The sequence below is a fragment of the Sycon ciliatum genome, chromosome 11 (assembly GCF_964019385.1).
Source record: "Sycon ciliatum chromosome 11, ocSycCili1.1, whole genome shotgun sequence".
NCBI classification, from domain to species: domain Eukaryota; kingdom Metazoa; phylum Porifera; class Calcarea; order Leucosolenida; family Sycettidae; genus Sycon; species Sycon ciliatum.
Window position 1 is genome coordinate 21,987,595 of NC_088653.1, and position 27,245 is coordinate 22,014,839.

General features: G+C 48.7%; 1 protein-coding gene across 1 annotated transcript in view; it reads left to right on the forward strand.

The window, feature by feature from the left end:
• Positions 1 to 261: 261 nt before the first annotated feature.
• LOC135827546 (uncharacterized) overlaps positions 262 to 27,245 on the forward strand; it is a 138,668-nt gene continuing 111,684 nt past the window's right edge. The window contains exons 1-2 of the transcript XR_010555492.1: positions 262 to 565; positions 15,943 to 16,336. The gene's annotated coding sequence lies outside the window, so the exon portion shown is untranslated. Of the gene's footprint in view, positions 566 to 15,942 lie in introns of the transcript that reaches the window.

The window sequence follows — 27,245 nt, forward strand, 5'->3', positions numbered from 1 at the left end:
GAGAATATACGGTTACATGTGTGTGTGTGTGTGTGTTCGTGTGTGTGTGTGTGTGTGTGTGTGTGTGTGTGTGTGTGTGTGTGTGTATGTGTGTGTGTGTGTGTGTGTGTGTGTGTGTGTGTGTGTGTGTGTGTGTGTGTGTGTGTGTGTGTGTGTGTGCGTGTGTGTGTGTGTTTGTGTGTGTGTGATGTCTAGGTCATGTCGGTAGGATGGACAACTCGCGCGCACCGAAACAATTGCTGTTCGGCGAGCTGCCTGCCCCCCCCCCCCCCCGTCACGGCCCGAAGAAGAGGTGGCGAGATGTGGTGTCGACTGACCTGGCGGACCTCGGCGTGACCACCTGGCTTGAGAGTTGCCAAGATCGTCCAGGCTGGAGACGAGTTGAGAGTAGCACTCCACCGCCACGGCACGCTCCTGATCCTCTTCTCTGTGTCTGTGGACGCCCGTTGTGTCGACCCAGAGACCTGAAACGACATGCCAAATTCTGCGCTCGTGTTCTCACTTGAACTTTCTGACATTCGCTATCATTGCGTACGCAATGGGGAAGATCAAGGTCAAGGTCAAGGTGTGTGATGCTATTGTTGAAGTTTATTTAAATTTCTTTTGTGTGAGTATTGTGTACATGTATATGTCTTTGTGTTGGTGTTAGTGTGTGCGTGTCAACGTGTGCAGGGCATGTGTGCCTGGGGGTCTTAAGCTGTGTTCCCAACTGGCACGTGGACGCGGCACGCTTTCGGTTCATGCGTGTCAAAACGCGCGCTCAGGCTTTCACAAAAAAAGCAGCGATCCGAGTCGTATTTAGCACATGCGACGCCTTCGAGTACTAATTTTTGGACCCCGCCGGTCAAAGTGACTGGCATGTACGCCGGTATGCCCCTGACACGCTCTGAAAACTCCAACATGTCTGAACTTCCTTTTCGCCGCGTTTCCATACGCATGACGCCCCAAAAGCCAGCAAAAAATCGCACAAACGCGTTGTTTCACGTGTACCATATTTTCCCCAAATGTAAGTCTCACCTTTTAACACTATACTTGAAAAACAAAGACTTACAATCCAGTGTGAATTCATACTCATATGAATGTATTGATAAAATTAATTTTGTTTCAGACCTAAAACTGGGCTGCAACTTATAATCAAGTGTGACTTACAATCAAGTGTGACTTATAATCAAGTGTGACTTATAATCAAGTGCGACTTACAATCAAGTACGACTTCTAATCAATTGCAACATATAATCAAGTGTGACTTATAATCAAATGCGACTTATAATGAAGTGCGACTTGTAATCAAGCGCAACTTTCAATCAAGCTCGACTTATAATCAAGCGCGATTTGTAATCAAGCGCGAATTATAATCAAGTGCGACTTATAATCAAGTGCGACGTATAATCAAGAGCGACTGATAATCAAGTGCGACTTATAATCAAGTGCGACTTATAATCAAGTGTGACTTATAATCAAGTGCGACTTATAATCAAGTGATTCAAGTGTGACTTATAATCAAGTGCGACTTATAATCAAGTGCAACTTATAATCAAGTGTGACATATAATCAAGTGTGACTTATAATCAAATGCGACTTATAATGAAGTGCGACGTATTATCAAGTGCGACTTATAATCAAGCGCGACTTATAATCAAGCGCGACTTATAATCAAGCGCGACTTATAATCAAGTGTGACTTATAATCAAGCGCGACTTATAATCAAGTGCGACTTATAATCAAGCGCAACTTGTAATCAAGCGCAACTTGTAATCAAGCGCGACTTAAAATAAAGCGCGACTTATAATCAAGTGCGACTTATAATCAAGTGTGACTTATAATCAAGTGTGACTTATAATCAAGTGTGACTTATAATCAAGTGTGACTTATAATCAAGTGCGACTTATAATCAAGTGTGACTTATAATCAAATGTGACTTATAATCAAGTGTGATTTTTAATCAAGTACGACTGATAATCAAGTGTGACTTATGATCAAGTGTGACTTATTATCAAGTGCGACTTATAATCAAGTGATTCAAGTGTGACTTATAATCAAGTGTGGCTTAAAATCAAGTGTGACTTATAATCAAGTGCGACTTATAATCAAGTGCGACTTATAATCAAGCGCGACTTATAATCAAGCGCAACTTGTAATCAAGCGCAACTTGTAATGAAGCGCAACTTGTAATCAAGCGCGACTTATAATAAAGCGCGACTTATAATCAAGTGTGACTTATAATCAAGTGTGATTTATAATCAAGTCCGACTTATAATCAAGTGTGACTTATAATCAAGTGTGACTTTTAATCAAGTATGACTTATAATCAAGTGTGACTTATAATCAAGTGTGATTTATAATCAAGTGCGACTTATAATCAAGTGATTCAAGTGTGACTTGTTATCAAGTGTGACTTATAATCAAGTGTGACTTAAAATCAAGTGTGACTTATAATCAAGTGTGACTTTTAATCAAGCGCGACTTATAATCAAGTGTGACTTATAATCAAGTGCGACTTACAATCAAGCGCGACTTATAATCAAGTGTGACTTATAATCAATTGCGACTTATAATCAAGCGCGACTTATAATCAAGTGCGACTTACAATCAAGCGCGACTTATAATCAAGTGCGACTTATAATCAAGTGCGACTTATAATCAAGCGCGACTTATAAATGATTTTTTGCGCACGCGCAAAAATATGTTAACACAGAAGGCGCATGCTCTGTTCCCAACAAACTCTCACACGCTCATTGTTCTCCGAAGTCCACTGTTCCTGACTTCAGTTCTTGCTTTGTCCGCACTGGCAGTGGATTTCTTTCTCAACCTCAATCCCGTGCACGTAAGCAGTCGGCTCCCGGGCCCAGGCGTTCCAGTCGCAGGCGCGCCTCGTCGTCCCCGTATGCCGACACTCGAAATCGAGCCCCTGCGGACCATGCGGCCGATCGGTCCGGCAATGCCCGTGCGGATCGTTCCGGCAATGCCCGTGCGGAGCAGGACGATATCCCGTCCGCCGTTCCCCAGCCGGCCAGCTTACTCACAACTGGCCTAAATCCACGTTTCGTTACGGCGGCCGTGTCGACAGCCCTGCACCCCCTGCTGGCTCGAGTCGAGCGCCTTGAGGAGCGAATTTCAGCTCGCCAGGATCCGGACGGCCATGCTCAGGCGGCGGTCCCCTCAGTGGCAGATGTGGTCCAAACCGCGTCCAACACCGTCACCCATCACCCGCCGCAGGTCGACTCCGGCCCCATGGACATTTCCCTCATGCAACCCGCGCTGCCTCCGATCGCAACGCCCATGGCGAACACTCGTGAGTCCATCTCTATTGTTCCCACGGTCCCGCGTAAGTTGCTTGACAAAATCACACGCGGCGAATATATTGAGCTGGAGGATCTCCTCCCAGAGAATGTGGGCGCAGGGTCCGAGCCCTTGGAGCTCAGTACCGCCAATGGAGAGGGCCGGCGTGTGTCCCTCAATTTATGTGTGACTAACAAGCGCTCCATTGTCGACTTCACTGCCTGGCTGGAAGCCTACACAATCTACATGGCCTGCGCACTGAAACATGTGCCATGCCGAGCACTGGAGCTGGTGACGTACCAGCACATTATCTGTACTGCCAACCAGCAGTTTGCGACCCCAGCTGTACTGGGGTATGACCGTGCCTTCCGTGCAGCGGTGGCAACAACCTCGGCTCGTTGGGACGCAATCGACCAAGGCCTCTGGAGCCTGCACCTGATCCGGGCACCCCGACCATCATGTCCGCGCTGCACAACGCACCACAGCCGTGACCGTTGCCCACAGTGTTTGGCAGGGCCACATGCTCCAGCTGGCACCAACACCAGCCGTCCTACGCAGCCATTTCTGGCCGGGGCGGGCAGCACCCGCCAGATCTGCCTCAACTTCAACCGTGGCCGCCCATGCCAACACCAGCCCTGTGAACGCTTGCACGTCTGCTCAACCTGCGGCGACCGAGGTCATCCCGCTGCTCGCTGCACCAACGACGGTCGCCGGGGACCCCGCCAGACGGACAAGCCCGTCGCAGCGAAGTAGTCTCCCCACGCCTCTGTACATAGCCCGCCTAATGACTCTTTTGCCTCGTATTTCTAATCGTGTCCTCTCTGACTTTATCCTTAATGGCTTGCAACACGGGTTCCCCATTGGCCACTCTGGTGCTTCTGTATCTATCATCTCTGGCAACCTCCCAACTGCCATTGAACATGCTCAGTTTGTACAACAACAAATTGCTGACCGGGTCCGACGTGACGAATCGGCCGGTCCTTTCTCGGTCCAGCCTTTCCACCCATTTGTATGCTCTCCGCTCGGCGTAGTGCCCAAGAACAACGGGAAATTCCGCCTCATTCACCACCTGTCTTACCCTGACCATATGTCTGTCAATGATGGAATAAACAAGGATTCGTTCTCCCTACATTATGTCACAGTGGACGATGCCATTGAGCTTCTGCAACGTCAAGGTACCGGTGCCTTGATGGCGAAGCTCGACATACGCAATGCATTTCGACTGGTCCCGGTCGCACCCACTGCATACCATTTGTTGGGTTTCCAGTGGCAGGGCCAATTCTACTATGACAAAGTACTGCCACTCGGGCTGAGGTCCGCACCCTACTTGTTTAACTGCATTGCGGACGCACTTTGCCAGATAAGCTGTGAACTGTTCCAGGTTCCCCACCTCCTGCACCTTCTGGACGACTTCTGGCTCTGTGGCCGCAAACTCAACGCTATGTGCGCAGCGTCTGAACGTAGTCCTCTCCGTATTCCGCTACCTGGGAGTTCCCATTGCCGACGAAAAGACAGTCGGCCCAACCTCCTGTCTCACCTTCCTGGGCATCGAACTGGACTCCGTCCAGAAAGTGGCTCGTCTCCCACAGGACAAGGTTGACGACATCCGCTCCAGACTATTGGCCTTTCGCCAACGCCAATCCTGCCGTCTACGGGAGCTTGAACAGCTGTTGGGCAAGCTGAACTTTGCCAGCCGCGTCATCACGCCGGGCCGTACATTCATGCGCCGACTGTATGATGCCACGCGCAACATTTCCAAGCCCTACCACCGCATCCGTCTCTCTCCAGAATGTCATCTGGACCTTCTTTGGTGGTCTCACCTACTCGATGGCTGGAATGGCAAGTCATTCTTCCTCGATCTCCAGGAGACGCTGGCCAGCGACATCCTGATAGAAACTGACGCATCTGGCGCCATCGGGCATGGCGCAGTTTACGGCACGCATTGGTTCGCCGACACCTGGTCACCACAACACACTCTGCTCTGCATTACGTTCAAGGAGCTGTATCCCATCTGCATTGCATGTGCTACGTGGGGCCACCAGTGGTGTCGCAAGCGTATCCGCTTCCATACCGACAACGAAGCTGTCGCCGCTGTTCTCAAGTCTGGCACCAGTCGCTGCCCTAATGTGATGTCACTCCTACGGCAGCTCTTCTTCATCTGCGCCAAGGGTAACTTTATGGTCACCGCCCGTCACATACCTGGAACTACCAACATCCTTGCTGACGCTCTCTCCAGGCAAGATTTCAAGCGATTCCATTCGTGCCACCCTACCGCCGCTCACATGCCCACTCCCGTGCGTGCTCTTCCGTCCATTCCTGGGGAGACTTCGGCCGTGCCTTGCACGGCCGAGTGACGGAAGTCCACATGCAAACTGCCATGAAAGCTGGCAGCACCGGTCCTGGGTAAGCGCTGATCAGACAGACTGAGCCCACTTATTGTGGGTGCCAGAGCATAACCGAATGTCACCTATGTACCGACTGTACACTCAGTAACTCAATATCACTCTACTATTGTCCACAATCGGTGGCACCCCTCTACAGTTAACAGTGAATAGGAGGTTCTCTATTTGGGGAGTCAACCTTGCTTACCAGGCTCCTCATACGGCTCATTCAGCCTCTCACACTCAGACGGCTCACTCAGCCTCGGCTCACTCAGCCTCTCAATACGGCTCACTCAGCCTCCGCAGCCGGGCCCTGCCCGGCTGCCTCCATACGGCTCACTCAGCCTCCGCAGCAGGGCCCTGCCCAGCTGCCATACACACACATTCACACAGCTCTAAGCTGTCACTCACTCGGAGCCTGGCAAAGCAATTGACAAACCCTCCTATTCCCCAAACTGGTTGCTCGTTGTGTGAGTGCGGCATGCAGATGCTTGTGTTAAGTGTGACTTATAATCAAGTGTGATTTATAATCAAGTGTGACTTATAATCAAGTGCGACTTATAATCAAGTGCGACTTATAATCAAGTGCGACTTATAATCAAGTGCGACTTATAATCAAGTGTGACTTATAATCAAGTGCGACTTATAATCAAGTGCGACTTATAATCAAGTGCGGCTTATAATCAAGTGTGACTTATAATCAAGTGCGACTTATAATCAAGTGTGACTTATAATCAAGTGCGACTTATAATCAAGTGCGACTTATAATCAAGTGTGACTTATAATCAAGTGCGACTTATAATCAAGTGCGACTTATAATCAAGTGTGACTTATAATCAAGTGTGACTTATAATCAAGTGTGACTTATAATCAAGTGTGACTTATAATCAAGTGTGACTTATAATCAAGTGTGACTTATAATCAAGTGCGACTTCTAATCAAGTGCAACTTCTAATCAAGTGTGACTTATAATCAAGCGCGACTTATAATCAAGTGCGACTTATAATCAAGCGCGACTTATAATCAAGCGCGACTTATAATCAAGTGCGACTTATAATCAAGAGCGACTTATAATTAAGTGCGACTTATAATCAAGTGCGACTTATAATCAAGTGCGACTTATAATCAAGTGCGACTTATAATCAAGTGTGATTTATAATCAAGTGCGACTCATAGTCAAGTGTGACTTATAATCAAGTGTGATTTGAGTGGCTGTCTGATGATCGGTTATAATCGGTTAACACGTAGACGCACACGTACGCTCGTTGCTGCCCCCGCCCCTCGCCTCACAATCTGTAAGAGCACGTCTGTGAAGACGAACACAATCATTAGCCAGTTCACTCGGAAATTCCCCCCCCCCCCCCCCACAAACATACATGCATAATAATATGCACAAGAGTGTGTGCTGTGCCGGTATAACAAGAGCCAGGTAAAAACCTTTCTCCATCATACCACACACAATGTTAACCCATGCACAATGCCAGTGATTGACATTCATGTGAATCACTCCACGTGTTCTTCACAAACAAACATACAGTCTGCATACCGGTACACTGCACACAGCCAACTGTCAGTGTAATTCAGGAAACACAGAAGAGACAAGGAAATGGAGGGAAAACATCGTGTCAGCACAAGACACTCAAAATAATGTACTGCAGGCAGTGTTATCAGCATGGCAGCGCTCAAGAATTGAGGAAAGATTGAAAAGTTGTTGAAAATCATCTGCTATATAGACAGGCACCACTGGCAAGGAAAGCTCATACGGTCAACTCAGTGTTTGGCCTGGGCAAGAGGAAAATGGGCTTTGCACTGCCCCGTTATAGGCAAGCAGTTAACGGTAGCGGCTGAAAAATCAAGTTTTGTACAAGAATAGAACACAGTGTTCACCGCCAGAGAGGATCTGTGCCTGGGCTGGTGCTGGCTATAACCATGGCAACTGTACATCGTCATAGTTACAATCAGAGCTATCCAATCTTCTGGAGAGCACATTCAGGATCATCTACCAGCGGCTGTAGCTCGGACACCAACCTGCTGTTATACCCAAACCGTGAAGTGAAGCGGAGCACACTAAGCTTGCTACACTGGCGAACAGCCTGTACGAACCGGGCTAGTACACGTCGTTCCTCCGATCTAGGACCATACGTGAAGGAATACCCTTGGACAAACAGTAGTTCCAGGTTCCTGTTAGACTGGAGAATTTCCAGAATGATCGTGAGCGGCACATCAGCACCGCGCTCACTGCATAAGAAGTCAAGTGAAACATACCGCAACTTCCTACATGAACTCAGCGCTCGGCAGATCAAAGCAAAGCCGTCAATGCCGACTTTATTCAAATCTAAATCCACATGCTCCAGGCTGGACGATGCGGACAGAATGGCTGATGAAAAGACATTACCATCGGTACAGTGATTCTCATACAAAGAGAGCACACGTACATGTGTGTAGTGTGCCAAGCCATTAAGAATGCAGCGCATAGCAGTACTGGATAACCTACAGAAATCAAGTTCCACTTCCTGCACGTCCACACAAAAATGGGTTGTGAGGAAATGAGCAATGGCAGTGCAATCTAACAGGCTGAGGCTCACACGCCAAAAATTCAGAGAAAAGACCTGAGAGAAGAATGAACAATGGCCATTACAAGATGACGTACCTTGATACCAGCAGTGCTCTAGATAAGCTACTAACAAATCAGCTAGGCAACGGCGTTCTGCCGTGTCACTGAAAGCAGGTGTAGGAGGCCGTATAGGTGCAGCAGTAGCAGCCGGGGCAGCTCCAGGTGACGATGGTGTCGATATCTCCGATGTTGCGCTTGTCATTGCATGCTGCTCACAATGCGATGCGGTCCCGGGATCCACTTTACGTACAGCCGACAGGAACACCTCTGCACTCGCCTCCGCTGCCTCGTTCTTCCATACGCTTACAAGAGTATCCAGGTACAAGTCGTCCGTCAACTCCCTGCCTCGTGGCAGAGCATTGTCGACACGCTGACGACCACGTCCTTGCCCGGCGGTGCCAACCAGCAGCTGATCGGCGAGCTCTTTCATCTTTTCAACTGACAGCGCCGATTTCAGCACCGCATGGATACGGTCCACGTCGTTGCTTTGCTTAGTTGGCTGAGAACGGCTCACAATGTCGTTGAGCAGGCGTGTATCAGTCTGGCTGCATGCACGTTGTGTACGGTCGTCGTCGCAGATTATCCGCCACAGATGCTCCATGATGGCGATTGCTGGCTTTGGCGGTGTGAGCGCGATCAGGAAACGCCAGAACATGGTCATGTGACCGCTGTAATGGCCGACTCTCCTCACCAGCCACGCAGCGTCGTTCTCGTCGTTCAGCATCTCGCTAGACACGTACCAGGCCGCCAAAAACTCCTGAATGGACAAGTGAGCAAATCGATATTGCCGGTCTTCTGTTGAGCTGGTGCTCTTGTAAGCCATAAGCAATCCTAATTCAATTGCAGGCGCGCTGAGTTGTGCCGAAATGACATCCTCCTCGTTGAACACCATCTTTTGCTGAGCTAGCATAGATAGTGCAAAACCAGATAGCTCCTTCAGCACTTTAACCTCGTCCGTCTTGATGGCGGAAAGCGTCTTGTAGCGTTTGCCCGCACTTCGTTCCATGACACGGCAAACAAGCGACTCGTACAGTCCTGTACTGGATTCCGGCAATTTACTACCGTCTCTGTCGTCCATGAACAATTCACAGGCCAGCGCAGCAAACAGAGGTGTACCCATTAGCGACATTGTGCCCTCTTGTGAGCGGAGCTGCTCCAGCATAGCCTCGCCTTTCACACCGCCCACCACTTTCTTCACGTACGTTTCAACGTTGTCTGGTGAGAATCCAACCACCTCCACTTGCTGTTGATACTCTCCACACTGCGACAGGGTATGAGCATCAGTACATGGTCGAGACGTCACCACCACATGCATATCACCACTACGCCTTCTCAACAGTAGATCACGCATGTATTCACTGCAGTTGTCCAACTTGCACTCATCCAGCCCGTCTAGCACAATGCAAAGACGGGACTGGTTGCTGCGAAAGAACCGGGACATCTCCAATAGCTCATCTGTCTCCACATCCAGACTGGAGAATCGACGTGCCAGCAAGTCGCACAAGCTCGTAGCAGCTTGCACCTCGGCACGTCGTAATTCCACTGCCAATACCAGATCAAACTTTCCACGCCACAGCTCACCTTTAGACCAGAGGTATTCCAGCATGATGAGAAAGATCGTGGATTTGCCACAGCCAGCGCTACCAAACGCTAGTACATTCTTCATGTTCTCTTCCACGGGTTCTTTGGCACGCGCCAGTAAACCAGAATCAGCTACCTCATGGTCACAGCCCGGGCGTGGCGCGGCCCCCTGATTGCAAGACCGCTCGGTGATAGCGGAGAAAATCTCTTCCAGTTCAATGCCACGCTCGGCCGTAGCGAGCCTTTGCGGCTGAGCCTCGGAGAACAATTTCAACTGGCGTGCTCGTTCAGAAGCAGACGAAAAGGACGATGACTCGTTACTGAAAAGTTTGGAAAGTTCGTCCTTTGTCAGCAACGTCAAGTTGACAAAAATGTCTTCCAATGGGATTTTGGCATCGCTGGCAAGGCCACCGCTAATCTGAATACCAGCCTTCTCAACTGCCTTAGCCAGCAAATCACGGGCAGTTCGGACAGAAGCTGGCAACTTCTGCTCGTCGGACGCCATGGGTCACCGGCAGGTTTGCGTCCAAGTTGCGAGGAGCACCAGGCCAGGCAACAACGTCGTGCAAGGAGACGCTACAAATTTTTTTTACTTTGCCTGCATGACAGATGATTGTACGAATCCTGGGTGGTCGGTGTGCTAGGTAACGGTACGTGTTTAGCTCAGACTTTGTAGTTTTTGCGTTGTTTTTCCACCGCTACAAATCATGTATTTTGTGAAGTCCTGTTGTAATGTAATGGTGGTGGGTATAATAGACATCCTTAGCAAAAGTACGATAACGCTAACCTTTACGGTACTCATTCCCAGCCGTGACAAAAGACGTTATCGGATAACGGAAAAACGTTACAGAGCTCAAAATAACGGGCCGACGTTCGTTATGGAAATTCTGCAAAAAATGCAAAAACTCGCATTGTTTTGTAACTGGCGGGAGATAAAAAGCACGTCGTGCAGATCGAGATGAGATCGAGAGTCGAGATTGCTTCCTCTTGTGACATTTAGCTTTTTTGGCGAGTTTTGCCTTTCAGTTGACAATTTCTGCGTCCTCTGCTTCGTGCCTTTCCCCTCTATCCCATCTGGGAAACAAAGGACCAGTTCCACGGCACTCCTGAGGGAGAAATTCATCGGCCTCTCCCAGACGTGCTGGAGCTGGAGAACCCTTACAGTCTTCGGTGCTGCGTTTAGGAAAGGTTTTCCAAGGACCTGGGAACAGCGAAAACTCATGTTCGCCGTGCTTTTGCTATTCCAGAGTAAAAGACCTCGCCAAGGTATTCTTTCGGAACGACAGCAAACTAATCCCTGGTTCAAAATTTTGAATTTCCCGCATCTGTTTCCACGAAAATTCATATCGCCATGGTTGTCACGACTACTTCGTCTCAACTATAACGTACTTTGTGTGGGAAAAGTCAGCTTGAACGATCCGAAGTACGGAAAGGTTTGCGTTTACGTTAGCGTTTTTTTAGCTAAGGATATCTACAGTACCGCGTACCGGTACGTGGTGGTGATGGGGGGGGGGGGGGGGGGGCGTAGATGCACAAGAAGAAACCCTTCTCATTACACACTGCACTGTACATGATTGTACTGCACTGTAAAATGAGTGAAAAATCTTATTTTCGAAATATTTATTTCAGTACTGTCAGTGTCTGGTCACTGGTGTCACCCCCCCCCCCCCCCCCCCCCGCATGCACTCATGATCTAAGCATTACCTTCTGAGTACTGTACCTACACACAGACTAGTCACAGTACTACAAGATATGTACTACTGTACCTACACACAGACTAGTTACAGTACTACAACTAGTACAAGATATGTACTACTGTACCTACACACAGACTAGTCACAGTACTACAAGATATGTACTACTGTACCTACACACAGACTAGTCACAGAACTACAAGATATGTACTACTGTACCTACACACAGACTAGTCACAGTACTACAAGATATGTACTACTGTACCTACACACAGACTAGTCACAGAACTACAAGATATGTACTACTGTACCTACACACAGACTAGTCACAGTACTACAAGATATGTACTACTGTACCTACACACAGACTAGTTACAGTACTACAAGATATGTACTACTGTACCTACACACAGACTAGTTACAGCACTACAAGATATGTACTACTGTACCTACACACAGACTAGTCACAGAACTACAAGATATGTACTACTGTACCTACACACAGACTAGTCACAGAACTACAAGATATGTACTACTGTACCTACACACAGACTAGTTACAGTACTACAAGATATGTACTACTGTACCTACACACAGACTAGTCACAGTACTACAAGATATGTACTACTGTACCTACACACAGACTAGTCACAGTACTACAAGATATGTACTACTGTACCTACACACAGACTAGTTACAGAACTACAAGATATGTACTACTGTACCTACACACAGACTAGTTACAGTACTACAAGATATGTACTACTGTACCTACACACAGACTAGTCACAGTACTACAAGATATGTACTACTGTACCTACACACAGACTAGTCACAGTACTACAAGATATGTACTACTGTACCTACACACAGACTAGTCACAGAACTACAAGATATGTACTACTGTACCTACACACAGACTAGTTACAGTACTACAAGATATGTACTACTGTACCTACACACAGACTAGTCACAGTACTACAAGACATATACTACTGTACCTACACACAGACTAGTTACAGAACTACAAGACATGATTGTACTAGTACCATGAGTACTGGACCCTGAGACTACGTAGTGCATTATTGTAGTGACATCTGTGGAGTCGTAAAATTCCGACTCTTGGGTAGAGTCAGACAGTCAGTACTGACTGTTAGGGAGTTTTAGCAATTCGTGAACGACGAGCGCGCGCAAGTCATTATCCATTACTAATGGATATCATTATTATTATTTACTGACTGGTTTTGAGGGAAAGAGACAAACGGGAATAATATATTATTATTATTATTATTGAGTGAGTTACGAAGTCTGACGAAAACGTTGAACGGTCTCTGTTGGGATGACGACTACACCATAGCTCACTGGTTAGAGCATCGCTGGCTACAAGCGAGGGTCCCTGGTTCGAGTCCTGGTGGTGACAGTCAATTTTTTCTTCAGACTTTTCCCGTTTGTCTCTTTCCCTCAAACCAGTTAATATTATTATTATTATTATTATTATTATTATTCACACATATCCGCCGGATGAGTACGCGTGGCCCATGCACCATGGGGACCAATGAATACAAACCAGCATATGTTCCCTCAGCAATACAAGCAAGCAAGCACGCAAAGATAAATGAGAGCCCAGGCAGCGAAAAGAAAACGAAGAGAGATGAGGACATAGGCAACGAAAACAATTCCAAAGCATAGCCAGGGATTGAATGTGTGCATCTGGGTACGACAGTTAATACGGCTAGTGCAGCCGTACAGAGAGCGCAGCAGCACCTGTCTGACTCTACCCAAGAGTCGGAATTAGAGAGGTTTTAAAACATGCATGTTATTTCCCACGTGTGGCGCCCAATTTCTCGTCAAATTTGGCGTAAAAGTCCAAAGTTGGACGTGAGCTGCAGGTCACTTGGGTTGTTTTTCGACACGCGAGTCAAATAACGCGATCTGAACTAAATAATTATTTTGACATCACATCAGAAATACCGTGTATCTTAACCTGTCCAGTGTGTTTAGTGTTAGCAATGCGTTCACCTCTCATACAAGAAAGAACTGTGTATATGAATGGACATCACTAGTTTACAGTCGATATGCGCTAACACTTTACTTGAACAGTAACTGTGTGTGCTAAAAATGCATAGCAGCAGCAGGAGTTCTGATCTTGTACAGAGTGTGTTGTACGAGCATAGAGGAAATGGAATTAGTCGCGGCTGAGCTTGTCTACCAGGGGTTTTCCCCATCCAGTGCATAGGAAAACAAGACTATTTCCTCCTCATTAATGATCTTCTCACTGTACGTCAGAAGATGGACACGAGCCTAGAAATCATCCACCAGCAAAAGAAAACGACAGTAAGGATTTGAACTTCAAGTTGGAGCTTCCCTCTTCTCAAATGAAACTCTTTTTGAAGAAAATCTTCACGCTGCACTCCTCGCTTATAGAAATATAATCAAAAAGGAAAGGACTCGTATGCCATAACGAATCCACTGCCCTGATTCGTACGGAACGAGCTCGGCTTGCGGTGCGAAACGAGACTCAAACCCAGGCACCCGAGTCAACCACGAACTCGGACTAGGCTCCGGCGGATTATGCTCGCGAAATCATGGAATTATGCTTTCATGGATTCTCGCATTATGCTCGCAAAATCCTCGTATTATGCTTTGGCACGCGGGGATACATATGCACTTTGTTGTACTTATGGAGCCTCGAAGTTCGGAAAATTGTGCCTTTTCGTACTTGCAAGTGGCCATAAGTACAACAAAATACATGAGTATCCCCATACCAAGGTGTCCATGCATGCTAGAGATCAACATGGAAAAGAGAAAACATTACTTCTTCTATTCATTAGTTGACTTCTTTTGTAAAAAGATTTTTTCATTGCCAAATTAGTTTGAGTTACCTTTGAAAATTATCATCACGGTTCAATTGTCTTCGCAATCGTCATACTCGTCCAACCAATGTCAACCTCACCCTGCGATTGATCAGCTCTTCTCTCCCGCAGCTCCACCTCTACTTCCATCATGACCGAACATCAACTTTACCTCAATTTGTATAATTATTAGAACAATATCCATAGCCTGCGCAGTCATGGCTGCTAAAATCTAGACGTCATGACTTCGTGACATGCGTAATGTACATGTGCATGTTTTTGCGGACTACCCGTCACTATCTCGTTCGCCCCGGGATACCTGACCAAGGCTGATTCACTCGCATCTTCTGCTACATGTACTATCAGTGTGAGAAAGAACTTTGAGAAGACGAGTTCGAGCATACAATAATGTATTGCCATGATTTCTACCCTGCTTTTCATTTAAAACACGATCTGTATGACCTCCGAACCCTTTACCATGCAGACCACCAACACTAATCATGTGCATTGTACTTAATTGTGCAGCCTCCATAGAACTGTTGTACAATCCGATGTAGTTATGCTCCTACCTCCGAAAGGATGCCAAATCATGCTCCAAATTTTCAACCACCAAATTATGCCAATAATTATGCCGGCATAATCCGCCGGTGCCTAACTCGGACTCGTACTCGTTTACGAGTTGCTATAGCCAGGCACCCGAGTTGATCACGGACTCGAGTACTTGTTTACGAGTTGCTACAACTCTCTACTGACTGTAGCTGTGTAGGTAGCAGGGAGTTGTACAGCTGTTCCCATGGTTACTGATCAGTACAGAAACAGTCTGTATTGACTGTGTATTGTGGTGTGATCATCAGCAGGGTACATGATGGGGAGTGTGGTCACTTCTCTCAATGTGCTCATCACTCTTGCTCTGGCCTGGCATGCATCATGCAACAGTCATACAACAATCAGATACCATAATAATATTATTATGCATGTACAGATTTATATGTGATTTCATCATCAGTTGGGGATACGTAGGCAAAGTCACAGGTCCTTCCCACATGCTCTCTCCAGCCATCCTCATTCACTCCAGCAGCAAAGCGACTCCAAGTTACAGTAGATAACACCTTATTTTCGGTGTAATTGTAATTTTGGTAATTTCCATACAGAAACCAGGCACCTAAATTTAGATAACACCTAAAATTTCTCTGGAGTACACACTGTATGAGAAGGGTACACTGGTCACCTAATTCTACATTACACCTGAAACCTGGCAGGTTGCTGACACTGAAATTGTTTTTTTCATTTTTAAACCAGCTCAAAGTGTTCAAGTGCACACACTGTTACTATGAGAATCTCAGCCAGCTTTTCACAAGTGCACGTATACATCTAGAATGTCAAAATTGATTGAAATCATTTTCTCAACGCATGACTGTACTGTTCAGCTTTCATATGTATCACACTACTTGTCTGCCGTGTGTTGGAAAAAGGCACTCGGCCACAACTCGATTCACGGCTTGTCATAGTTATGTTGTCTTGGTGATATTGTTGCCATGCAGGTGTTTCCAACTGAAGTTGTTGTGTTGATACATGACCATGACAACCGCATATACAAGACCCGGATTTTCTACTTCAGCAAGTTCTTCGCCGAGGTGAGGATTCTATTTTCTGTATCGAGGTGTGTGTGTGTGTGTGTGTGTGTGTGTGTGTGTGTGTGTGTGTGTGTGTGTGTGTGTGTGTGGCCGTGTGTGTGTGTGTGTGGCCGTGTGTGTGTGTGTGGCCGTGTGGTGTAGACCAGGCTATAATTAGTGGCGGTCAGTTGATCAGTCTTGCAAGCTGTTGAATGTTGTAATCCCAGCACAAGTTTCAATGTCTAGCAGAGCTTGTTCTCTATCATCGCTTCAGCGATGGGCAGGAGTGTGAGTGTGCGTGTGTGTGTGTGTGTTTGCATACGTGTGTGTCCCCAACCTGTCGGAAGGCTACCTTCTTGCCAAACAATCGCAATCAGGAGTGTGTGTGTGCGTGTGTGTGCGTGTGTGTGTGTGTGTTTGCATATGTGTGTTCTCCACCCTGTCGGAAGGCTACCTTCTTGCCAAACCGACGATTGGCAATTGGACTAGTTTTGGCTCCACAGTCCAGTATATCGTTACTATATACATGTAACTTTCATACTCAGTAGCTGATGTTGTTGCTACGTCTGTTGACTCTGGGTTGCCAGTACTCAGTAGCTGATGTTGTTGCTACGTCTGTTGACTCTGGGTTGCCAGTACTCAGTAGCTGATGTTGTTGCTACGTCTGTTGACTCTGGGTTGCCAGTACTCAGTAGCTGATGTTGTTGCTACGTCTGTTGACTCTGGGTTGCCAGTACTCAGTAGCTGATGTTGTTGCTACGTCTGTTGACTCTGGGTTGCCAGTACTCAGTAGCTGATGTTGTTGCTACGTCTGTTGACTCTGGGTTGCCAGTACTCAGTAGCTGATGTTGTTGCTACGTCTGTTGACTCTGGGTTGCCATTACTCAGTTGACAAGGCTGGTTGGTAAAGTAACTCCAATTTCACTTCAAGTTCAAGGTACCAGTGCATCTCAGTAGTGTCTGCTTTTATCAAAGCAGTGTGCTGTCTATACAGTGTACTGTATACTGGGTACCCCAGCAAGTGTAGGCTGTGCATAGGTAACTACTGTCTTGGGGCCGTCCTATTGTCATGTACTCCGTGTGGTGTAGACCAGGTGTGAATTGGTGGTCGATTCACATGGTTTTGCCGGTTGTGTGGATCAGAGAGTTATCCGGCGCTTTTCTTGATCTGTTTTTTAAATCAGAATCAGATCCGCTATCGTTGCTATAAGAGAAAATCTTTGGGTGTACATCCAGTGCATTTGCAAATTTGCATACTTCTCTTGCGACGGGCGGATACATGGTACATGGTACGTGTGTGTGTGTGCGTGTGCGCGCGTGTGTGTGTGTGTGTGTGTGGTGTGTGTGTGTGTGTGTGTGTGTGTGTGTGTGTGTGTGTGTGTGTGTGTGTGTGTGTGTGTGTGTGTGTGTGTGTGTGTGTGTAGGCTGTAGCATGGCTACTTTATGACACGTAATTTGTATACACCTAAAATTAATAGTACACCGTAGGCGGAATGCATGGATAGCTGTGCGCATACTCGCACTACCTTGGTCTTCTTCTTCTCCTTGTAAGACAATGAACGAATGATAACTACTTATGTAACTACAAGTATGTGCTTTGAGTGCTGAGAGTATACGGTTACAATGGTGGCAGCGGAAAAATCATAGTCGTCGGTTTTGTCCTCGGCTGGGAAGACGCGTCCGCAGGAGAGACAAGTTGCAGAGTCGACAAGTTCCAGAGAGTCTGAGACCAGTTCCAGCTACTCGGGAGACCAGCCCACAGACTAAGTTCTAATTTACTAGTATTGATCATTCTATCCTTCGTCTCGTTTTCCATTCTTTACTTACTTCTGTGACCTGCCTGGATCAGTTTCGAATTGTCCAACAAGTGGAAATCGCTTCAGGATACCATCGATATGCATCCTGAAGGCTCGTAGCGGTGTGCTGAAGGACGATTTGTCCCTCTCTGTGTGCAACGGTCGATGCTAAAACGGCCGATTCTGAGATTTGGCTCACTACACGGAATACTTCTTGACTGATCGTTCGCTGTGCATGAGTAAAAGTTTTGTTTGGTGTAGAAAGGGCCTACAGTACAAAACAACGTAGCGCCTATACATTTTCACAAAAATATTTTGCGCACGTAGCAAGTACACTGTTGACGTCATGTCCCGTGCACGTGTACGTGTACGTCCGTGTTGTTTGTAACATTTTTCATAAGTTTTTTTGAACTACAAAAATTAATAATGTTTGTAGCTTGGGCCATTGATAGTGAGATATCGAGATGGGCAAGTCCAAAGGCAGAAAGAAGACCAGGTCCCCTCGACCTCGTCCGTTCAAGATACCGTCTGACGAACATGCCAGTGCATCAGAGTTGCACCAGTCTAATGACACTGGAGTGCGTGATCAACTAGCTCAAGCGCTCGAGAAACTTGATCGCAGGTTGACAGACCTCGAAAAGAGATTCAGCTGTTTGGAAATTGTTGCTCAACCAACATAAGTTCCTGCAGGAGCAAGTAATACTAATAGTTTCGAATTTGATCAGCCTCATAGCAGCAGCAGTGGTCGTGGATATTCGTATGGTCGTGGTGGTCATGTGGAACCACCGATTTGTTTTGGTTGTGGACAACCGGGCCATTTTGCTGTAGATTGCCCACACAACCCTTGGCGCTCGGGAAACTGAGTACGACTGGTGGTGTGGGACAACTCCCAGTCGTTGACGAGGAGCCATCAGATGAAGTACGTATCGAGGCTGTCTCGTCTGTAGTCCCTACGCTAGATCTCCATGTTCAAGGCAAGTGTGTAACGGCGTTAATTGACTCTGCTTCCTGTGTTTCTATGTTGTATGAGCAAACATTTTTGTCCACGTATGGTGATGTGCCCTTGCAAGCTGCTCCCCGTTTGTGTGCGGCTAATGGCGAGGGACTCCAGGTTCTGGGTGCTGTGGATATTGAATGCTGCATTGGAGAGCGCTCTTTCTTGCATACATTTGTAGTGTCTCCTGATATCTGCCGTGATATGATATTGGGATCTGATTTCTTGTTTGACCATGGAGCATTATTGAACATTCCTCAAGGCACACTAACTTTTAATGATCTGTCAGTCCTGCTAGGAGTGAAAGCTACTAGTGTTGGTCCATCAGAGCCCAGTCCGGTTGTTGCGGCGGACGCTGAACCGCTATCTGACACACACGGCTTGGAGTAGTGATAGTAATTCTGAGGAAGACCCGGGCACGTACTATTCTCGTGTCACTGTTTGTAGTAAATTAACTCTGCCTGCCGGCCATGTCGTGCTGGTCCCGTGCAAGTCGGTGCAAGAGGCATCTGTGACTGTGGATTGTGTTGCTGTTCCACTGGACTCATTCTTGGTAAAGTTTCCAGATGTGTCTGTGACCCCCAGTGTGGTTACGGTTGGACCTGGCAGGTCCGGTGCGGTAGTTGTGTTGGAGAATCACTCTGACTACCCAGTACAAATTGCTAAAGATGTTGATATTGCAGAATTATCTCCTGTACCCGATAACTTGATTGGAGAGGATGATGATCCTGCTGATTCATCTGTTGCGGATATTAGGGCTCAAACGGTCACGGTTTTACCCCTAATGGTTAACTGCTAAGCTAACGGTCGGTTTAACGGTTATAACCTACAAGCCACGGCAATCCTGCGGACTCTTTTTAACCGTATATTTGACTACTCTTTAAAAAAATGTACCCTATTCAGTACAACGCACACATGTACATTCTCTTGCATGCTCATTCATACATACTCTCACACCAAGACTGCAGATATGACCGGGTTGACAGCCCAGAAATTGTGTAGGTCTACGCGTGTGACAGCCTGCGAAAGTGCATACTTTGCAACGACCTGATACTTGAAACAATTAACTGAAAAGTTACTGCGTAACCCTTATCTTTATTGGTTAACCGTTAATTCTTCGTAACCGGTCTGCAACCGGTTAATCGGACTAACCGCTGGAGCCCTAGCGGATATGCAACCGTTTGTGTTATCCCCTGAACGTGCCGAGATAATCCGTACGTATGTTGAGTCTCGGAATCACCTGCCAATACCTGAAAAGAACAGACTGACAGAGCTTCTCCGTGAGAATCATGACTTGTTTCTCTTGCAGGAGGGTGATTTTGGTCCTTGTGATGTTTTGCCAAGTAGTAGCAGCAGCAACTGATACTGTTTCGAATTGCGTGCATGGCCCAAAATGACCCAACTCTCACAAGATCAAAGGAGCGCACAAATATTCAACATAGACAAAAACTTCTTCTTGTTCCAACAAAAACCAGCACAAGGGCTTCCCTGTCCTACAAAAAGTCACAGCAAAAAATGTAAATCAGCTGTTACGCATGCGCTGCCTACAACGGCGGGAAACTGAAAAGAGCAGGCACGTGCATGATATTACAATCACCAATAAAACCGCACAGCAAAGGGGTAGCTACACTTGAGATGAGAACAGGCCAAACATCATGAATGAGAAGCGGGAGTCACTCGGCCACACAGACCAATGAAACACAACAGATAGTCTATACACAACATTCCTCCCCCTTGAGCAAACATGCAAATAGCAGGGAGCGAAAACTACATACACCCAGAGGAGCAAAAAAACAAAAACAACGAAAAACAAAAGGCAAAAACAAGCATATGCCACACCAGCATCTTGCCAGGAAAAACAAAAGAGCGTAATGTGTACTTCCTCCGATAGAACTAGCTCATCAGGACCGAAACTATCGAAGACATTTGCAACCCACTCGTGCTGTAACACGCATAACATTATTCCTATCACCCATAGCTCTATCAGTACCACACAGCATGAAATATGGCTAGCAGATATTTTATTTCATTATCACTGATCAGCCAACGTCTTCGGTATTAGAATCAGTTACTCAGTACTTAGCTCGGGGCGATGAGTTTCACTTCACAGGTCACGCATCTTCACGACCGACTCCAAGCTGTTAACTCGGTCACTGGACGGCTCCACTTCCAGAGGCACAAGGTAGCGAACATGCCGACGGTAGACTTTTCCCCGGATGTTGACATCCACCACACGTGTCGCTCCGTCCTTGCCTGGGTAGACGGCTTCCACTCTTCCCAATGGCCACTTTGCTCGTGGAAGATGGTCGTCGAGGCATAGCAGAACATCTCCAACCTGAGCTGACCTCTGAGCACGTTGCCACTTGGTAGTCAGGTTCAACCGTGAGACAACCTCTCTCTTCCAGCGCCTCCAAACTACCTTCAGTAAATGCTGGATGATGTCGAAACGCCGATGAGGATGAGCTCGCTCAGCCAACTCTGCCTGTTCCTCCAGTGGACTCGTGACTCGAGCGTGTCCCACCAGAAAATGGTGAGGCGTCAATGGCTGAGGGTCCGCGGCATCAGTAGAAACCGCAGTTAGTGGCCTAGAGTTGAGTAACCCTTCCGCCTGAACAAGAGCAGTATGCAGTTCCTCATCGGTAAGATCCGCTTTATACAAGACTGTCTGCAGTACTTGTTTCAATGAGCGAACGACCCGCTCAAACACACCACCAGTGTGAGGCGCCCTCGGGGGGTTAAAAACCCACTGTGTCCCTTGGGCTGCCAACGCTGCTGAGACATCACCAGTACCAAGACTTTGTACAGCTTCACGCAACTCCCGCTCTGTCCCGACGAAATTCGTCCCATTATCTGAGAGGATCATGGTTGGGGTTCCACGGCGCTTGGTGAAGCGTACCAGGGCCATTTTAAAACCGTCCGTGTCTAAGGAGTACACTACCTCGAAATGGCAAGCCCTGGTTTGCAGGCATGTGAAGATCGCTGCATACCGCTTTTCCTGGACACGTCCGCGGCCACGTTTTACGTAAAACGGCCCAGCAAAGTCGACTGCTGTACGTGAGAAGGCGAGTAGCTGACCTTCGGTTCTGAAATTGGGTAGCGGACCCATCGCTGGTGAGTACGGCTTGTTCCACAAACGTTTACATCCGACACAGGCCTGACGATACCGCTTTACCGTCTGTCTCCCCTTTACGATCCAGAACTTGTCAGCTAGCTTCGATAGCAGGTGGTTGGTACCAATCGAGTGTGAGCATTGCCGATCTTCTTCTGCAATGACCAATTCCGTCACCCGATGCTTCTGAGGTAATATCAAGGGACACCGAAACTCACTGGCCAGATGATGAGCCGTCCTCAGTCTCCCGCCAACTCGTAACACCGGGACTTCAGCGCTGCTGTCCAGGAATGGCCGCAGCTTGACAAGAGGTGATGAGGATGGTAGTTCCTTGCCGCTCATCAGAGTGTGGTACACATCTGGGTACTGGTCTCTCTGTGATCGCGCCACCCAATACTGCTCAGCACTGTCAACCTCTGCTGCTGAAAGCTCCGGCACATTAAGAGAAGAACATTGGCTGCCCAAGTTCACTTCAACCACGGGGGCCTCCCCCGTGCTGGTATAAGCTTGTTCTCCAGCGCGGGCTGACCTGAGGCAGTGGATAAACCGGCGACACCAGGCTGTTACACGTAGGAGATGAGGCCACGCAGAGTAGTTCCCGGGGTCCAGTCGAGTCTCAGCAGGATGACACTCAACTGCATGTAGGCTGACCATGGCAGTAGCTACCTTGGATACTTGCATGCATGGAAGGACGGAGGGCACGGCAATCATTTTCTTTGGCCACTGGTCAGCACCGAAGGAGAGGAATCGAGGCCCAGACCACCACGTTCCCCGTTCCACGAGTTGCTGGGCAGAGAGTCCACGAGTAGGAAGATCAGCGGGATTCTCCTTTCCGGGAACATGCTGCCACTGCGCAGGACGCGAAAGACGCTGGATTTCTGAAATGCGGTTGCCGACGTCAACCTTAAACTTTCTACTGAGCGAGCGAACCCAGTAGAGGACGTTCATCGAGTCTGTCCAATAGTTGACGTCATCTGTTCCAACACCAACCGCTCCACTGACGTACTGACCCAGGCGTGCACCGAGTACTGCACCCTGCAGCTCAAGCTGAGGGATCGTTCGCCGCTTGATGGGAGCCGGCCGCGCCTTTGCCATGATCAACGTGACACGTGCTCCGCCATCACTCTCCGCCACTCGCACATAAGCTGCTGCGGCATATGCCAATGCGGAAGCGTCCGTGAACACATGGACGGTGATGTCGTTGACCCAATCATCTCCCTTGAAACAGCGACGGATCTTGAGGTGAGAAAGAGTGTCGAACTCACTAAACCACCGGCTCCATGAAGCAAGATGAGCATCTGGCAGCGTGTCGTCCCAGCCGATTCCAGAGAGACATAACTCTTGGAACATTATCTTGGCCCTTATGGTGAATGGTGACAGCTGACCCCTTGGGTCGAACAATGTTGCCATGCGGCTCAAGACTGACCGCTTCGTAAACACTGTCGGAGATGATCCCTTGTAGTGGAACGTGAAGTAATCCCCCTTGACCATCCACTTCACACCTAAGGCTTTCTGGGACACCTCAGGATGCGAGGGGCTCTCTGCAATTGACCTGGACTCTGCCGCGGCCCGCTCCTCAGCAGGAATAGACGCCATGACCTCTGGGCTGTTGCTTAGCCACTTACGTAGCGTGAACCCGCCACGCTTCAAGAGGGCCTGAGTCTCCACTCGAGCAAGAATCGCCTGCTGTACGTCACGTAGCGACTTGAGAAGATCATCGACATAGAAGGAGTCCCGCACAATGTCGCTGGCAATAGGATCATACTGGTCTCCAAAGCGCTCGGCAGTAGCTTGCAAGGCTCGTCCAGCTAAATAGGGTGACGCCTTGATCCCGAAGACCAGCCGCATGAATTCGTACGTCTCAACTGTTTCGCCAGGCTGCCATAGGAACCGGTGGTATCTTCGGTCTTCTGGGGAAAGGGACACCTGGAGAAACATCTCCGAAACATCGCCCATCAGTGCGATAGGCTCAAGGCAGAAGCGAATCAGGAGCTTCACGAGGTCGGCCTGCAGTTTCGGTCCAGCCAACATCAAGTCGTTCACAGCAACATTATTTGCTCTGGCGGCAGCATCAAAAACAACGCGGACTTTAGTCGTTGCCTTATCCTCCCGTATAACAGCGAAATGCGGCAGACAACACTGTGATGAGCCGCATTGTTCAACTTCCTCAGTTGTCAGTTTCCGGATGTAGGACTTCTGCAGGTAGTCTTCCAGGACCTTCGCATACCTTGGCAGCATACCTGGCCGTCGCTGCAGCGATCGCATGAGTGCGCGGAGTCGGTTCTCAGCCAGCACCTTGTTGCTCGTGATATCAGGCTGCTTGGCGCCGTCCTTCCAGGGGATTCCGACTTCAAACCGACCGTCCTTGTAGTTCAGGGTTCGCTGAGTTGAAGTCACCGCTTGCTGCTCGTCCGGAGTCAAGTACTGGTCTGACTTTGGTAACATTCCAACCGCTTCAAGATCCCAGAAACGACTCACCAGGTGGTCCAAATTGGTACCAGCAGTGGTCACCGCATGGAACGTCGAATGCGTCGGTGTGGATGGACATAGTACTGGCCCAAAACAGACCCATCCGAGAGGAGTCTTCCGAGCAATAGGGTCACCATCGCCTCCATGACGTTCCTCATCCGCACGGTGAAGCACTGGTGAGTTCAAGCCAATCAGCAAGTCGAGGTGATTGTCTCCTGCTGTCTTGAACGATACGTCACGAAGATGTGCCCAGTTGTCCTGAATCTCCTTCCAGTTCACCAATCGCAGGTCCGTCGTTACTCTGGGCAGGACATATGCCTCAAGCTCCGTAGCCTTGTCACCACCATCATGCTGGACCGCTAGCGTCACCACTTGGAGAGTGTCGTTAATTGCGCCACCACCGATAACGCCGACCGACACTTTCTTCCTGCTCCCCCCTAGACGGAGACGCCTAGCCAGACGCTCTGAGACATAGCTGCACGAGGATCCTGAGTCCAGGAGGACGTTGGCTGTAGCCTTCGCTGTACCACCTCTGACTTCTGCCTGCGTGACCATAAAGGATGTTAGTCCAGCATTGGAGTCGTCTGTAGCTGCTGTTGCATGCGCCGTGTTTTCACTCGCAGCCGGACTGGTGGACGCAGCTGCCTTACTGGAGGGCAGTGATGGCTTTGACTCGTGCAGAAGCGAGTGGTGCTTGCCACGGCAGTGAGGGCAACCGGAAGCAGCATTGCAGTCACGCGCCCAGTGACCTTCTCTTAGGCAGCAGAGACACAAATTCAGTAGACGAACCAGCTCGTTACGTCTCGACGTTGAGAGTGCCTTGAACTCATTGCAGTTAGCGAGCTGATGCGGACCACTACACTTGCGGCACCTCTGTCGTGCTTGCTGCTGTGTCTTTGAGTGGCCAGACGTCTTGATCGGAGCTTCTTGAGGCCTTTTTGGCGCCGTAGCTTCAGTGCCTATGAAAGACCGTTGCTGCACGGGGCGCTGAACAGCTTCATGATGCCTTTTTCCATGGGAGGGTTGACGGTCTGGCTGCTCGGTACGGTCATTGGCATACTTTGCCGTCTTCACCTTTTCTAGTAGCCAGGTGGCAAACACCTTGATGTCGGTGTTACCGTCTCCGTGCCTCTCAAAATACCTGATGAGCGTTGTCCTCGGCACCTTTTCGGTAGCAATGATGCACAGCTCAGGGCCCGGTTCAGAGCCGCACAGCTTCATGTTGGCGATTAGGCTGCGTAGCTTGACCGCATACTGCTGCAGACCCTCCACGTCCCTTTCGTTAGTGACTCGGGGATGGTTGAGCAGATCTCGGATTTGTTGCTCCAAGTGTCGATCTGTGCCACCAAACCAAGACTCCAGCTCCGCCCACGCGGCGTCATATGCTCCGGGGCCGTCCAGAAGGTCTTCAATGAGGATAGCGGCTTCCCCGCCAGCAACGGCCTCGCGAAGGCGAGCCAGTTGGTACTCCTCAGGCAAAGATGAGTCGGCTACTTCCAAGAACCTCTGCCGCCATTGGATGTAATCGCGCCCTTTTCCACTGAACTTCGGCACTTCTATTGGCTTCAACCAAGAATGCCCATATGGACTGATGTGTGGAGCAGCAGGCTGTGCATACTGAGTCTGATATTGACTGTGAGCACTAGGCGCGGCTGCCTGTGCAGAAGACCGGTAAGCTCTTGGTGCAACACTGCGTCTTGGAGATGGAAATGCAGTCTTAGCTGCGTGAGCTGAGGGTAGTGGTGGAAGAACTGAAGATGAAAATGCAGTAACAGGCTTGGCGTGAGGACGTTGCTGTACAGAAGGCATTGCTCTCGCTCTGAATGCTCCACCACCCTGCCCTTGAGTTTGACTGGGTGCTCCACTCACAACTCTGTTCACTGCGACTCCAGGTGCACCAGTACCACTACCTGCACTAGCAACGTAGGCAGCACTAGACACTTGAGTAGCGGAGTGTTGATGATGTTGAGGCTGTCCCACAAGCACACTACTCTGAGTAACACTAGCAGTTGTGAATGTAGCTGCATGCACAGCGTGACCTGGAGGTTGCAACGAGGATCGAGTTCCAGAGCTAGTATCAGCGCTGCTGCCCCTGCCTTGCATTCCTGGACTGCCTCTAAGTGCTAGTGCACCTCTGGCCCTAAGCCTGCTATCAGGGTAATCACCCACTGTCCCATCATCTTGAGCAGCTCCATGAATGGCATGATCCCTTTGATCAGCAGCAGCGGCAGCAGGCGTTTGCCAGGGAACAGCAGTGCTGCATCCGTCAGTGACGCCACTGTGATACATACCAGTACTATACATAGTCACTACTGATGCATCATCATCACTACAAGCTCTCAGGCTGGAACTGACACCAGGGTCTCCAGAAAACTCCGTTCCTCCGTCATCAGCACTACGTGGCGCGCTGTGGGCAAAATCTTCGCCCTCTAGCTCTTCCTCTAGAGGCTGCGCTGACAAGTCACCATCGCCACTGGGCTGACTGGCTGACTCCAAAACTCCTGACTCAAGGAGCGAACTAACTTCTGCCAGCGGAGAACAATCCTCGTTCAACTTCTCAAACCACTTTTCCAACTTCTCCAATCCTTCAAAATCTGCATCGTCTCGCAATTGATTCCTGTGGTCCTCGACCACTTCTTCGATTTGTTTTACTATTCCTTCGGCGTCAGCCAGGTACTTTTTGAGGTACCTCGCACTCGGCGACGACTTCCCATACTCCGTGTTCAATACCTTCAGCAGGTTGGTCAGTCTTCTCCGCAGGGAGGCACGAAACTTTACATAGTCGTAAGTCACACTTTGGGCTGGAGGTGCCTGCGAGCTGGTCTCCGGAGCGTCAGCTTCGGTGTCCTGCCCATGCTCGCCA